Genomic DNA, 16,296 nt, shown 5'->3' on the forward strand with positions numbered 1-16,296 from the left:
GCGCCCCGATTCCACTGGGGGCCCCGGTGGCCGGGCGTGCGCGCACAGACAGACACGTATGTGATTAAAGACGGATGGTTTTCAATTCACAACTGCCATATGCTCTCAAATCTTACTTTTCAAAGCCTCCTGACCTCCCACGCAGAGGAAAAAAATAAAACATGAAACAGTTTTGCCCACGAAACCTAAATTGGTGAGAAATTTAAAGCATAATTAAGAACCAGGCGGCCTGGAAAGAGGTGCTGAATGCTAATTACCAGCGCATGTTTCCATTCCAAGAGCAAGTTAAGCAGGTTCACAAGGAAGAACTATATGTCATCCCACAGTCATAAATACACTGCTATTTATATCCCCCAGAAATGCAAAAAGAGGAGGCAGTGGTCCTACCAACATATTATCTCCCCATTCCCACCAGCCTGCTCAGGGGCGATGGAAGAGTACACTGCTTTGACATTTGTACTAGACATCGATTATAATTTACATTTAGAAGGATATGTCTACAAATACCTCACCTGTATTATGCACCTAAAACATTAATTTTTAACAGGCATATACGGCAGGGTGAGTGGTGAGGACACAGACCACCGCCATACCGACTACATCTAGAAAAAGCTCCTGAAGTATACTGAATGAAAATATTAGACCCCGAAATAGAATATGGGGAGATGGCTTCTTGTTACTCTCACAATGACTCATCTGTTCACAAAGTTCCAAGGTATCGATACAAGTAAAATTCCATCTAAAACCGCTGAATACAATAAGAATCCATGAGGCCATATTGATATGAAAGAATGAATGAGTAAATAAATAAGAGGGAAATTCTTTTCTTAAAGTAGATCACAACTAATCAATGAAAGAGAAATGCTGGAATTGAAAAATCACCATTGGTAATCATTAAAGTAATTATTTATTCAGGCAAGACATCATCAATGGATGCTAAAATTAGCAGGTGAAAGTTTGATGAATAACAGAATATTTGCAATAGTCTCATAGATCCCCCAAGTGTTAATTACAAAGGGAAAAAAAGTATCTTCATAATGAGACCAACAGGTATCATGTGCCTCTGCTAAGATGCACAGAGAAGAACACAGGGTTACTTCTGCCCAAAACGCATAAACTGACTTTAATTATGGTGAAACATCAGACAAGCCCAAGGTGCAGGACATCCTACAAAATAACTGGCCTATACGCTTCAAAACTAAGAAGGTGATGAAATGTAAGTAATCAGTATGGCGGTGTTCTGTGTCCTCACCACTCACCTTGTCATATATGCCTGTTAAAAATTTAATGCTTTAGGTGTATAACATAGGTGAGGTATTTATAGACATATCCTTCTAAATGTAAGTTATAATCTTGATTTCTGGTACAAATGTCAAATGTCTCCAAACTAAGAAGACAGAAGAGACAAGATAACTGAGTGCAGCTGAATTTTCTTATCCAATGAAGGATGTAGTTGGAACAATTGACAAAATATGAATAAGGTGTATAGATTAGCTAATAATATTTGTCTCAAAGTTAAGCTTCCTGGTTTTGATAATTACACTATGGTTTTGAGACTATCCTTCTTTAAGAAGGAAAAATTACATCTAAGATATCAGTATAGAAACAAGGTATTTCTCACTTTAACATACCTTCTAGTCTAGACAAAACCCTGTAAAGTAAATATTAGTTTCATTCTCTGCAGAACTCTCACTGTGTGTGTGTTTGTGTGTGTGTGTGTGTGTGTGTGTGTAGATACGTATACACACACCAAATTTCAAAATATTCTAAATTCTTTAAAATAAAAGAACCATCCAGTGTTTCCTTTGCTCCCCGTCACCCCCGGGATGTCTAAAACCTGCCATTTTCTTATCTTTGAACTAACGTATTATCTTCCTTCCTGAATCAGTGAAACGTAAACCAAAATTAAATAATAATAATGAATTAATTTAATATATAAGATCGGAATGAGTTAAAATAGCCATTACAGATGCCTTTTGGCACTCTGAGGAGTTCAACTGATTCTGTTGAAGAAACAGGCTTTTTTTGTTTTTGTTTTTAAATTAGACTACTTCTAGATGGAAGTTCCAAGCATATAGCTTGTGTCTTTTTTTTTTGTTATAAGTCACAAATTTATGAAATGGTGGTATCAATATTTGAAATCACTATGGTTCTCAGAAATATGTAAGGCTTTAAATAAAACCAAAGTGAAAAAGAACATGGAAGGGAAACATAAAGAAAAATTTACTCACAATATATTTCTAACCCATACAGCATAACCAGAACGATGGCTAGAAGACACCACTTCACGTTTTTAAGAGACCACCAGGAATGAAAGTTTAAGCTTCCATGTTCATTCCGCTGCAGTCTTCTGTAGAGCGCGAACTGTACTAGCAGTTTGGTGAAATAAAATATCAACACAAACTCTTTGCTTAAGAGAGCATTCATTTCCTAAATTACCCTTTTGTTGTTGTAAAGCACACAATATAAATACATGCCAGAATCCGTTTCTACCTCAAATCTAATATAAAATTTTTAGACCGCTAATAGGTTGGTGGATAGCTACATTAAGAGCAACCTGATTTGTTAGCTGTTGAACAACTTTCAAAATTGACCAAGTGCGATGATAACTGTATTAACTGAGCTATATATTTCCCAACTTTATGTTAAAAAACAGCTACACAAACACGCCTTTATGAAGAGGAAAATAATATATTTTTTAAATCAATGATTGTTTTCTTCTGTACTGTATTATTGTTCTTTTCTGTACTGCTTAGCACTTTTAAACATTCTTGAATCAAACTTCAGAAGAAAAGAAAAACTATTTAAACTCAGGAAACATAAATGCATATTTTAAAAAAGTCAAAAGACCAAGCAACCTCTTTTTTTTTAATATAACATCATATCTTGATGTTAAAAAAAAGAAAGTAAAAACAACAAGAAAATACTTTAAACTCTTTCAACTTCTCCTTTGGGTTCTGATAAGCTTTATAAAACCAAGCATACTCTCTCCTCTAATTATCTATATATATAAACATTTTATATATATTTTACCAGACCAATTAGGAAGAAGCAAGGGTTCTAACAGTATTCCCTGACACTAAGTCAAAATGAAAGAAATGCTTCAGAATTATTAGAACACACCAAATGACCACACAAAGTATGCCCACTCTTACCCACCCTACAATCTATTCCCCACACAGCAGCCAGCACAATCCTAGAAGTCATAGATCAGCCCTTTGCCTAAACTCTCAAATGGGTTAACTCAACTTAAAACAAAAGCCCATACTTCTCCCTATGGGCGAATCACACATGATTGGCCTCTGCTCACCTCCCCAGCCTCACCTCCTACCATTGCTGGCTCCTGCCACACTGGCGTTTTCCAATTCCTTTAAAAACAAAAACAAAAAAATCTAGCTTACTGGCCATCTAAGATGCATCGATTGGTCCCAACCACCTAGAGTAAAGGAGAATGAAGAACACCAAAGACACCCAGCTACCACCAATGACCCGCCCTGACAGGGAACACAACAGAGAGTCCCTGATGGAGAGGGGGAAGGGCAGGATGTAGAACTCAAAATTCTAGTAAAAAGACCAGACTTAATGGTCTGAGACTGGAGGAACCCCAGAAAGCATGGCCCCCGGACTGTCAACCCAGAACTAAAACAATTCCTGAGGCCAACTCTTCAGACAAAGATTGGACTGGACCGTAGGACATAAAATAATACTCACAAAGAGTGTGTTTCTTATCTCAAGTAGATATATGAGACTAAATGGGCAGCTTCTATCCAGAGGTGAGATGAGAAGGCAGAAAGGGTTAGGAGCTGGTTGAATGGACACGGGAAATCAGGGGTGGAAAGGAGGAGTGCGCTGTCACAGTATAGGGAGAGCAATTAGGGTCACGTAACAATGTATGTATAAATTTTTGTATGAGAGACTTAAATTGTAAACTTTCACTTAAACTACAACAATAAAAAAAAAAGAACTGACGGCAACTAACAACAACTATTGTAGTTGTGCAAGATGTTTCCACTCGGGAAACTGGGTGCAGGGTGCATGGGACCTCCCTGTACCTTTTTTTTTTTTTTTGCACTTTTCTGAATAATTATTTCAAAAGAAAAAGTTTTAAACAAGAAAAAAAATCTAGCTTATTCCTACTTCACGTTCTCTACTGCTACAGTTCCCTCTTCCTGGACTGCTCTTCCCACAGATCTTTGGGTGGCCCGTTCCTTCTCATCCCGGGGTGGGATTCAAACATCTGTCCTCAGAAAGCCCTCCCCTGACCCACCAGAGCTAAAGCAGCCCTTCCCCTACCTAGTGATTAGCTATCACATTTTACTGTCTTCAAAGCACTTATCATTATCAAAAATTTTCTTTCCTTATTTACTTGTTTATTATCTGCCTCCCCCATAAAATAGAAGCTCCACAAGACCAGAGGCCTTGTCTGTCCTGTTTATTTGTATCGGAGAGTACCTGGTACAGAGTATACCCTTAATAAATTATTTGTTGAACTAATGAATAGAGGAATGAATAGATAGCAGGCTTAACAGTTAACTGTTGTGAATTAAAATAATTTTTAATCATATTTCAGTACAAACAAAACCAGAGTTGAGATTTCCCAATTATCTGGGTGATAGTTGAGAAGGCAATACAAAGCTCAGAGAACATCACACATAATATATTTACAAAACCTAACCCATAAAAGACCCTCAACGACATGGACTGACACAGTGGCTGCAACAATGGGCTCAGGCAACAATTGTGAGGATGGTACAGGAACAGGCACTGTTTCGTTCTGTTGTACACAGAGTCGCTATGAGTTGGAACCAACCTGACGGCATCTAACCACCCCCACTACCACCCACAGAAAGCCTGGCCTAGAAGAAGACAGTGAGATAATCTCTTACAATGAATCTAGAAGGACTTGTGCATACTTGAGATAACATCAGTGGTAATGATAGAAGGAGGTCTGTAAAGATCAAAACTGTGTCATTTTGGTGGAGACTGGAGGAACCACACAGACTATTGCCCTGAGATACTCTTTAAAAATTTTAACTCAAATCACTCCCAGGGGTCACCTTTCAGCCAAATGAGAGACTGGCCCATAAAATAAATAATACCACCCCTGAGTACTGTGCTCCTCAAAATAATCATCTAGATGAAACCAAGTGGTTAATATTTACCCTAGACCAAAGATGAGAAGGCTAAAGGGGACAGGGAAGCTAGATTAATGGAAACAGAACAAACAAAATGGAAATAACAACAATGCTAATGTATTGTGAGGAATGTAACCACACTGAATAATATGTACTGAAATTGTTAAATGAGAATCTAATTTCCCATGTAAACTTCCACGAAAAACATAATAAATTAAAAAAAAAAAACGTTATGTTGGACAAAGACAAGTAAAAATAATAGTACAGCTAGTTAATACATTGAGTGCTTACACTGGACTAGGAACTGTACAAAGGACCTTATATTGACTTATTTAATCTTTACACCAACTCTGTATAAATTAGTACTACTCTTAACTCCATTTTTACAGATGAGAAAATTAAGAGACAGAGTAACTTCCCACGGTCACGCATCTAGAAGCCAAAATTTGCTCACAAGGCAGTCTGCCTTGAGTCCCCACTCTTCACCACACCAAAAAGTCACAAAGTAGACTTGTAGTAAGCAAGCAGACTTGCCTAGCGTCACACACAAGCCAGGATTCAACCCAGGCAACCTGGCTTTAGAGTTGATTCTCCTAACCACCATTCTATATTGCTTCTCAATGTTCCTGTAACTCTGCTATGAGAAATGAACACATTTTAACTTGAAGTCTAATGAAGTAACTGTAAGTGTCCTAATATGTCCCTGGGCTCACTCTCCCTTCGGACCTTACTCCTACTACCTTGATTCACTTGTATTCATGCCCTAGCTGGTACTACAGCTCCAACAGGATTCTACCTCACTGGTCCAACCGATGTATCTCTCACTTTAAATAAATTTCAGAAACAGAATGATTTCTGGAACCAAATTTGGAATCAAATTTCAAACTCCAGTGTAACAAAATTGGACAGTAATACCTACTAGAAAAACATGCTATCACAAGCCAACAGAAAGAAAATAGGAAACAAAGCTATAGACTTTTAAACGAGAAAGTATCACAAAAAATTAATTCCTACAGGGGTTGGCAGCAAGAAAGTGGATATACTATATTTTTACACAAATAACACATGCCTTCTACGTTTGTTTGCCAGTCGCTGCCTCTGGACATTGGGTATTTTCATAAGCATCACTATGTCAATTTCTTTTACACGTTGCTGTATAGCAGCAGCACTAGATAACTAAGACGCTCATCAAAAATTTTCACTCTATGAAGATAATTTTTTCATGGGCTGTCCCCTAATCTACGGCATTTTCATGGAAGACAGTGAATAAAGAGAAATTTGCCTTACAGCAATTTTGGCAAACATATCTATTTCACAAAGCAATAGCACCTGCCTTTAGAGCCTCAGAGTTCCGGCTTGAGAACATTCCCGTGTATTGATGACTGCAGGTTTGTTGTCCAAGAGAACACAGCTCTGGAGAATGAGGCAGACAGACGTGATCTTGCATGCCGCAGAAATGCAGCAACACTCAATGCTTCCCTGACACTTTCCTGAATGTGTTCAGTGACCTCTGACCTCACTGCAAACCCTGAAAAAATGACCCTCCTCATCTTTTTATCTCAACAATGCATGTCTCGAAATAAAAATGTGGCAGAAGGAAGAAATATGTCCTGTTTAGTTTCTATTCTCAATAAAAATTAGGGAAAAGAAAGGCTAATCCAAGGCTACGTATACACTGAAGACTAAAGAGTGTGTTTTCAGCTTAACGTGTACCCACCATAGCCACGGAGAACGTCTTACAGTTGGATAAACCTGCCAGTCGGACAGTTCCCAATGCTTCTGCATCTGAAGAGGAGAGAAGCAGCTGCCACAGGCTTAACTCATCAGTGTCTATGAAGATGCAGTCTGTAATTACTTAACACAATCTTCATGCTTTGGTTCACTAACACACAAGGCAGTGGCAACCATGTATTTAAAGCACAGAGCCTTGCGTGTGTGAACACTTGAGCTGAATCACGTTAAATAGAACACTTTCAAGGTCTGCAAACTTGTTATTGTCAGTTAAGACTATTTAAGGACAGCATTTTGAAAAACACATGCAGAATAACTAACAGTAGACTAATTCTAACAGTTACCTTTAAAGTTTTGTAGTAAATGGCCCTGTTGATTTCCAGTGGAAACAAATTTTGCTCTTCTCCTGAGCAAGCCCAGTTCACATATCGCAGCCAGTTCCCCTTCTCTGGATCAGTGGCATCAATGCACATCCATCCCAAATTGGGGTAATATACCTAAGGGCATGGGGAAAAAAGAAAAGAAAAGAAAAAAAAAAAAAACCTTTGTTAAAATAGGAGTATCTTAAAAACGTTTCCATTCTCAACTTTGAAGACTTAACCATTGTCATCATATGCAAATAGTCTATAAAGCATTTCACAGAAACAATATAAATAAGCAACAGAGAAAAGAAAAATACAAGATGAAAACTGAGATCCAAAACTATGTAATTCTCATTATTTTTCCATTTTAGCTTACTGAAGTAATTTTTTCCCTAATGTTAAAGAGCTATACTTAAAGTGATTAATGATCTTCAAAAGCTTTGCAAATGCATATGCAAAGACAAATAGCAACTATATTCCCTAAAGTGTAACTTAAAAGAGAAAAATACAGCTTACACCAGTGTTCTGCAGTACCTAAATTCCACAAACTTTACGGGTTGTTACAGAAGCTGAGGCCTGGAGCCTAGGCATGCTGGGCTGGCACAGTTCAGAGGTCCGTAATGTAGAGTTCACAGGAGCCTTTAGTGAGTTAACAAGCATTCAACCTCCAAAAAACCTACACTTGGGCGGTAGAGTGTGATGCTTTTACAAACTTAGCTGACCCTTAAAACTTTCTCTATCTAGAGCATCCCTCAGGGAATAAGGTGCCATGGAATGTACTCTGGGAAATATCTGCCCTCCAAGAAAAAAAAAAAAACCCCAAAACTTAACCCCCCTTCCAGGAGTCAAATCAAATCTACTCTTGCAAGAAACTTCCCCTGATCATCCATGCTCTGCCAGCTATTCTTCCCAGATACTTACAGCACTTATCTTTCCTTCATTTTAAAATCTATTTAGCAATGATTTTTAACTTTATCTTTACAGATACATGTATACACATACATGTCTATTTCCCCAAAACTAGACTGTAAAACACTTGACTGGGCCCTGAAATAGAACTGCAGAATCAACTGGTGAAGGACCTGTTGAGCAAAAGAAATGATTCTTTTTACTTTCTCTTTAGGAACAAAGGAAAGAGTTTAGATGTTTCCATTTCTTCCCCACACACATAACCAAGGCTCCCCTCATTCATTCCCTCTTCTCTCCTACCCACATCCAACACCTTTCTTTACTGCACCTTTCCTTCAGGAACAAAGCTACCACGCCCCAGCTGATGGGGAGGACTCTGCTCTTCTAGGCATGTGACTGCTGGTGTGCAAATTCCACCTTCCTGGGTACTGAAAGTACTTTCTTCTTGTTGGGAATTCCATGTCAGGCATAATGCTACATGCTTTACATATTATTCTGTTCAACCCTACACAGCAAGTTTATTATTCTCTCTCTTTGTGGAAACTGAGACTCAAAAGTTAATAACTTTCCCCAAACCACCTAGTTAGTAAGCAGCACAAACCGAAAAACCAAACCCATTACCGTCTAGTCGATTCTGACTCATAGCAACCCTACAAGACAGAGTAGAACTGCCCCACGGGGTTTCCAAGGAGTGGCTGGTGGACTGGAACTGCCGACCTTCTGGTTAGAAGCCTGAGCTCTTAACCACTGTGCCACCAGGGCTCCAGTAAGTAGCACAGATGGGCCTTAAATTAAACCCAGATCTGCGTGACCTCTGCTCATCAGCCATGCCTTCCTTGACCATCCAAATTAAAGTTGCAACCTCTTCTCTTCTCATCAGCACTCCCCTATCCCTGCTTTATTTTTCTTCACAGCACTTGTGCTCTTCCAATGTACGAATCACCTACTTACTTATTTTGTTCAGTGGTTGCTCCCCGCACCCTCCCCCAGAGTATTAACTCCATGAAAAGACATTGTGGCCTTTTAATTCACTGCAGTACAAGCAGTCCCCAGGTTACAAATGTCCAACTTACGTACAATCGGTAGTTACGAACCAACCCCCGTAAAGCCTATTATATTAAAAATTTGAGGTAGATACAGTGGTTCATAATAACAAACATGACCTACTTTGTGACATGCATCAAAACATTATTATTATTATTACTGTATTATGTTAAAGATGTTTTAGTGTATCTGGAAATGTTTCTTTAATGTTTTTTATGCATAGAAAGGTACACTATATACCAAGACAAAAATCTGACTAACTGATGTTATATACGAACCGTACTTAATTGTTCCAACTGACATACAAATTCAACTGAAAGACAAACTTAGGAACAGAACTCATTTGAATCCGGGGACAGCCTGGACTTCCCATACCTGGAACCAATGCCTGGCATATAGCAAGCTCTCGATAAGTAACTATGGAATGAATAAAAGGATATTATTACACACAAATGTACAACTACAACCACTGGCACAACAAGCTTGTGCTCGACTGCCAACATAAAGGTAGGCAGTTCAAACCCACCCAGCGGTACCACGAAAGATAGGTCTGGCAATCTGCTTCCGTACAGATTACAGTCAAGAAAATTCTATGGAGCAGAATACATGGGGTCACCATGAGTCAAAGATGACCCAACAGCAACTAACAACAACACTATGTCACATACACCATACTAGAAGGTGCTCTGCAGTTACTTTATCTAATCATCATAAGCACCAAGGAAAATATTTTCACTGTCATATAAGTGTCCCTAGTGAATTTATTCAAAAATTGGTTGTCTACTAAAAGACCATTCTATTTGCACATTCTAAAGAAAGGTTATCCATGTCACATTAGACTCCATTTCAACCTCACTGACACACATACTTGCAGCTCTTACATATCTATACAGATAAAAATACGTATCTATACATGTATACACACACACACACAAACTCCTCCCCCTTCAAAACAAAGAGTAGCCCACAAACTGTGTGTTATGAAGAAACAGCAGCATAATGTAAAATTTAAACTCAACACACCAAAATAATATAAGCTGCTTTAGTTTAAAATGCTTAAAAATATTTTTTATCACATTTACTAGCCTGGTAAAATAAGGAAAATAGAGTAGATGGTCCTTAAACATTGTCAGTCTGTATTTATTACTTTTTCCTGACACACACAGGAATTTTCTCATCTTGCCCCTTTGGATATAAACTGTCACTGGGCTCAGGGGTAAAAAGTCTTGTTTTAATTTGTAATATTGACTGCAGAGTCCCACATAATGACACAGCTAAAGAGATGGATGGGAATGCTGAGAGAGCACAGATATGGTGCTGGGAAAGGCCCGCAGAGGTAACGAAGGCAGCAAGAGAGAGGCATCAAGAGCTTACTGCCTGCCTGGGGATCACAACACGGGCTGTGCCGGACCTTGCTGGCTCTCCAGGTCAATACCAAAAAAACCTAAACCAAACTCGTTGCTGTCAAGTTGATTCTGACTCACAGTGACCCTATCTATCAAACTGGAAATTTTTTCTTAAGGGGAAAAAAAAATTACCAGGGCTGGAAAGGGTGTGGGAAAACATGCATTTCCCCAACACCGCCAATCAGAGAACAAACTGGTATGCACCCACTCCTCATATCAACACGGTTAGCTGCCAAAGACAAGACTGATCGCAACAGATGACAAAATGGAGGATGACTACATCATTACATAACTGCCAAATTACATCATAACATAAATGCCAAACCAGAGAATCATGGCCCAGCCAAGGTGACACATAACCTTAAGCATCACGGCCAAGGTTACTCTCACCTCACACCACAGCATTCGTTACTGACAGATGTAAGTCATTAATGTGCAAAACAGTCAGATAGTATTTTTTTTACTATTGTTGTAAATGGGAAATGTCAGATAACAAGATAGTCGATAAGTGAGGAGTAGGTGTAATTTTTTTGGATGAATTTAGCAGTACCTAACTTAAAAAATGTAAAAATGTACATATGCTTTAAACAGCATATACTCTTAAAGGAATTATTCTAATGAGCTAACTGGGCAATTACACCAAGATGCATGTACAATGATGCTCATACCATTATGGTTTACTACAGACTGTTGCCAATTCATTGATAAATGGAAAACTATATAGAATTAATTCAGTAAATTATAGTTTATCCATATAATGGGATACTAAGCAAACATTAAAAAATACTGTTGTATAAATGATTAATAGGATTATGTGAGAACTTTCATTTTCTGTTAGATATTTTTGTATTCTTTAAGACTTTCTGCAATAAACACATTATTTCTGTAATTAGAAGAGAACAAAGATAAACAGATACAGAAATACATTTATTGACACAAAATATATTCACAACACATTGATGACTAAAAAGCCATTATGGAAAGTATGCATTATATGATACCATTTTGTTTTTAAACATATGAACATAAGATAAAAATAATCTCCAACTAAATACACAAAAATGTTAACAAGGTTTTCTCTGAAAAGTGAGATTATCCATAATTTTTATTTTCTTTCCTTTGTTTATCTGAATTTTCTACTTTTTCTCCCTTGATTTAGTATTATCTATATATGGAGCCCTGGTAGTACAGTGGTTAAGAACTACATCTGCCAACCAAAAGGTGAGCAGTTCAAATCCACCAGCCGCTCCTTGGAACTATCTCTATGGGGCAGTTCTACTCTGTCCTATAGGGTCGCTATGAGTCGGAATCTACTTAATGGCAATGAGTTGTTTGTTTTTTTGTTGTTATATAGGAGAAAGATGTGACAGTCTGCTTCTGTAAACATTTACAGCTGTGGAAACCCTCTGGGGCAGTTCTGCTCTGTCCTATAGGGTGACTATGAGTTGGAATCAACTCAATGGCAGTGGGTTTTTTTTTTGGTTATGTAACAAGAAAAGAAGCCCTAGTGGTGCAGTGGTTAAGCACTCGTCTGCTAACTGAAAGGTTGGTGGTTTGAACCCACCAGCCACTACACAGGAGAAAATGAGGACGCCTGCTTCCATAAAGATCACAGCCTTGGAAACCTTATGGGGCAGTTCTACTCTGTCCAATAGGATCACCATGAGTCAGAATCAACTCGATAGCAACGGGTTTGGTTTGTCTTTTTTTAATACAGCAAGAAAGGGAGGTGAGATAGGGACAGCAAGTTAGTCTTTTAAATGAAAACCTAAGTTTGGATGGAGTTAGCCAAGGTCTGCTGAATCCTAAACTAAAATAATAATAGGCATACACATATATGGAGATACATATATATATAATATATTCCAATAATATGTGTATGGGTATCCCAAAGTTTTAATGATCAGGAATTTAAAAAATGTTGCTTTCTTATTTATATTGAGAGTGTAACTTTATAATTAGGATCTGGGATGAAAATCTGTTGTTATATGATTCCTATCTTAGTTGGTCAAACTTTGGTTTCCAATCGAATTTAGTTTCAATGACTGATGCACACAACCTAATCTCCAAAATGTGACAGAATTTTGCTTAATGTAATTACAAATTACTAGACTCAAAAATGCCACAAACCATTAGGCTAGGGTGGTGGAAAGACACTGGAGAACCAACCAGAATCCCTTTGTTTCAGACAAAGACAACACAAAGGGACGTAAAACTTCCACCCAAGCTCAAACCCAACAACTGCCATGTAATAAGTCTTTATAATGACCAACACATACTCAGCTAACTTAATCCCAAAGAGAAATCCATCTATCCATCCATCCCATTGCTGTTGAGTCAATTCCGACTCACAGTGGCCCTACAGGCTAGAGTAGAACTGTAACATAGGGTTTCCAAGGCTGTAAATCTTTATGGAAGCAGACTGTCACATCTTTCTCCCTTGGAGCAGCTGGTGGGTTCGAAATATCAACCTTTCAATTAGCAGCCAAGGGCTTTAACCACTTGCACCACCAGGGCTCCTTCAAAGAGAAATACTCCCATATAATCACTGATTATTCATGATCCGATCTATACAACAGTCCCTTTCAATAAGGCAAGGGTACCTGATCATGACTGTTTTTAATTTTTCTTTTTTTTTTTTTTTACAAGTTAACTAACATTCAAATTGAAACTCCCTAGTGGCATAGTGGTTAACAGGTAGGCTGCTAACCAAAAGGCCAGCAGTTCAAATCCGCCAGCCATTACTTGGAAACCCTATGGGGCAGTTCTACTCTGTGCTACAAGGTCACTATGAGTCAGAACTGACTCAACGGCAATGGGTTTGGTTTGGTTTTGGTATTTGGAGAGGAAAAACTGAAGAAAAAAGTACCCATATACCAGGCATAGGGCTAGATGCTTTACATGATATTGTATTTAACCTTTATAAGAACTCTATAAAATATTAAGCCTCTTTTATAAATGAGGAAACTTGAGAGGTTAGTAACTACCAGAATCATGGAGCCACTAAAACTCAGAGCCAGGATGCAAACCTGGTCCTCTCATTCACTCGTATGCCAAAATAAAACAGACACGCAGGTAGGAAAGGGGACAGGGCCACCGTACTCTTGTCCTACTGAGAGGGGTTCTCAATTTACCATTCTCTTCTTCCTCTTTCTAAACCCCTCTTCCCCATTCCTAACCTCTCCGAAGTAATGTAGGTTCCTACCTCTTCTCTGCCTTTACCACTAAACAGAACTGGGTATAAACTCACTGTCAACTAGAATGCAATTTTCATACCATTCAGTTTCCATTTGATTTAATCCAGTCGGTTTGAAATAGTCATAAAATAGTCTAAATCCAAAATTTCGTAAACACTCAAAATTGAATTTTCATGACATATTTAGAAAGATTTGCAAAGAACAAACCAAACCATTAAACATATTACTCAGTAAATGGGGGTGGGGTTTTAACTTATGTCCTTTCTTACCATTGATTTGTTAAACTGTGTGTCTTAAGTTACGTAGTGCTGCTCTAACAGAAATACCACAAGTGGATGGCTTTAACAAAGAGAAATTTATTATCTCACAGTCTAGTAGGCTACAAGTCCAAATTCAGGGTGCTGGCTCCAGGCGAAGGCCTTCTATCTCTGTCAGCTCCAGAGAAACGTCCTTGTTATCAGTCTTCCCTTGGACTAGGAGCTTCTCCACACAGGAATCTCGGGTCCAAAGGACGTGCTCTGCTCCTGGCACTGCTTTCTTGGTGGTATGAGGTCCCTATGTCTTTCTGCTTGCTTCTCTCCTCTACATCTCAAAAGAAACTGGCTCAAGACACTATCCAATCCCATAGACCTCATCAATGTAACTGCTGCTAATCCATCTTATTACATCACAGTGACAGCATTTACAACACATAGGGAAATCACATCAGATAATAAAATGGTAGACAATCATACAGTACTGGGAATCATGACCCAGCAAAATCGATACACACATTTTTGGGGGGACATAATTCAATCCATGACACTGTGCAAGTATTAATTCAAGTTTGTAAATTAAAAAATAAAAAAATCCTCATGCAATTAATGTAAACATATCATTATTCAAATCCTCAAGTATCTGCCAACAAGGACCAATCTCAACTTGCAATAACCAACTTACTTTGGCAGAAATCACTGCCATGAATTAAGACAGGGCAATAATGCAACCTCCTCATGGTGTACCAATTCTCATGGTGAGAGAAGTCTTGCATTCACTCAAAGTTACATTTACAGTAATGAAGCCATTTCCTTTGGCTGTTCTCTGTACTTCCTTCTCCACTGCATGTAACCGAGGGTGCTAACACATTAACTATGGAGACAGTTGGAGGCCCAAGATCCCAGTTCAGTGGCCCTAGTTTATCTATACCACCAGAGACTCCTTTTCATATCCTTATTTCTCTGGTGTTGTAGCTTGTTCAATTTCTAGCAATAGGGTCTTTCCCCCAAACAACAATCTCCATGAGGTACTGCCAGAAACGATATAATACCACAAATATCATATGCCAAGCTCAGTGCTCCAGAACTTAAGACAGCGCCAAGCATAGTAAAAGCCTAACAAGCAGGGGTTGAATGTGTGAATAAACAATCTCCCAAAGAGAATTCTTTTGCACGGCCAAGTTGCCAATCTGAGTACAAATTAATATGTTTGGGAACCAATAAAAACCCAGTCGCCATCGAGTCAATTCCAAGTCATGGTGACCCATGTGTGTCAGAGTAAAACTGCTCCATAGGTTTTTCAGCAGCTGTGATCTTTCAGAAATAGATCACCAGGCCTTTCTTCCAAGGTACCTCTGAGTGGATTCAAACCACCAACTTTTTGTTTTTGTTTTTTATTGTCGTAGTTAAATGAAGTTTACATTTCAAGTTAGTTTCCCATACAAAATCTTATACATACATTGTCATGTGACCCTAATTGCTCACCCCATTCTGCGACAGCACGCTCCTCCTTTCCGGCCAATTCCCCATGTCCATTCAACCAGCTCCTGACCCTCTCTGCCTTCTCATCTCACCTCTAGACAGAAGCTGCCCCTTTGGTCTCTTGTATCTACCTAAGAAGCACACTCTTCACGAGTATCACTTTATGTCCCACAGTCCAGTCCAATCCCTGTTTGAAGAGTTGGCCTCGGAAACTGTTTTAGTTCTGGGCTGATTAAGAGTCCAGAGGCCATGCTTTCTAGGGTACCTCCAGTCTCAGTCAGACCATTAAGTCTGGTCTTACCAGAATTTGAGTTCTGCACCCCATCTTTCTGCTGCTCCATCAGGGACTCTCTGTTGTGTTCCCTCTCTGGGAGGGTCATTGGTGGTAGCTGGGCACCATCTAGTTCTGGTCTCAGGCTGATGAAGTCTCTGGTTTATGGGGCCCTTTCTGTCTCTTGGGCTAATACTTTCTTTGTGTCTTTGGTGTTCTTCGTTCTCCTCTACTCCAGGTGGTTGGGACCAATTGATGCATCTTAGATGGTCACTTGCAAGCTTTTAAGACCCCATATGCCACTCACCAACGTAGGATGCAGAACATTTTCTTAATAAGCTTTGTTATGCCAATTGACTTAGATGTCCCCTGAAAGCATGGTCCCCAGATCCCTACCCCTGCTACTCTGTCTCTCAAAGTATTTGATTGTATTCAGGAAACTTCTTAGCTTTGGTTTAGTCCGGTTGTGCTGACTTCCCCTGTAGTGTGTGCTGTCCTTCCCTTC

General features: G+C 38.9%; 1 protein-coding gene across 1 annotated transcript in view; it reads right to left on the reverse strand.

Moving 5' to 3' along the window:
• The window catches only part of PRDM2 (PR/SET domain 2), a 48,098-nt gene extending 40,821 nt beyond the window's left edge, over positions 1 to 7,277 (reverse strand). The window contains exon 1 of the mRNA XM_023732170.1: positions 7,211 to 7,277. The gene's annotated coding sequence lies outside the window, so the exon portion shown is untranslated. The remainder of the gene's footprint in view (positions 1 to 7,210) is intronic.
• Between the last annotated feature and the right edge of the window lie 9,019 nt (positions 7,278 to 16,296).

This window comes from Trichechus manatus, unplaced genomic scaffold, assembly GCF_000243295.1.
Source record: "Trichechus manatus latirostris isolate Lorelei unplaced genomic scaffold, TriManLat1.0 scaffold00048, whole genome shotgun sequence".
Lineage (NCBI taxonomy): Eukaryota > Metazoa > Chordata > Mammalia > Sirenia > Trichechidae > Trichechus > Trichechus manatus.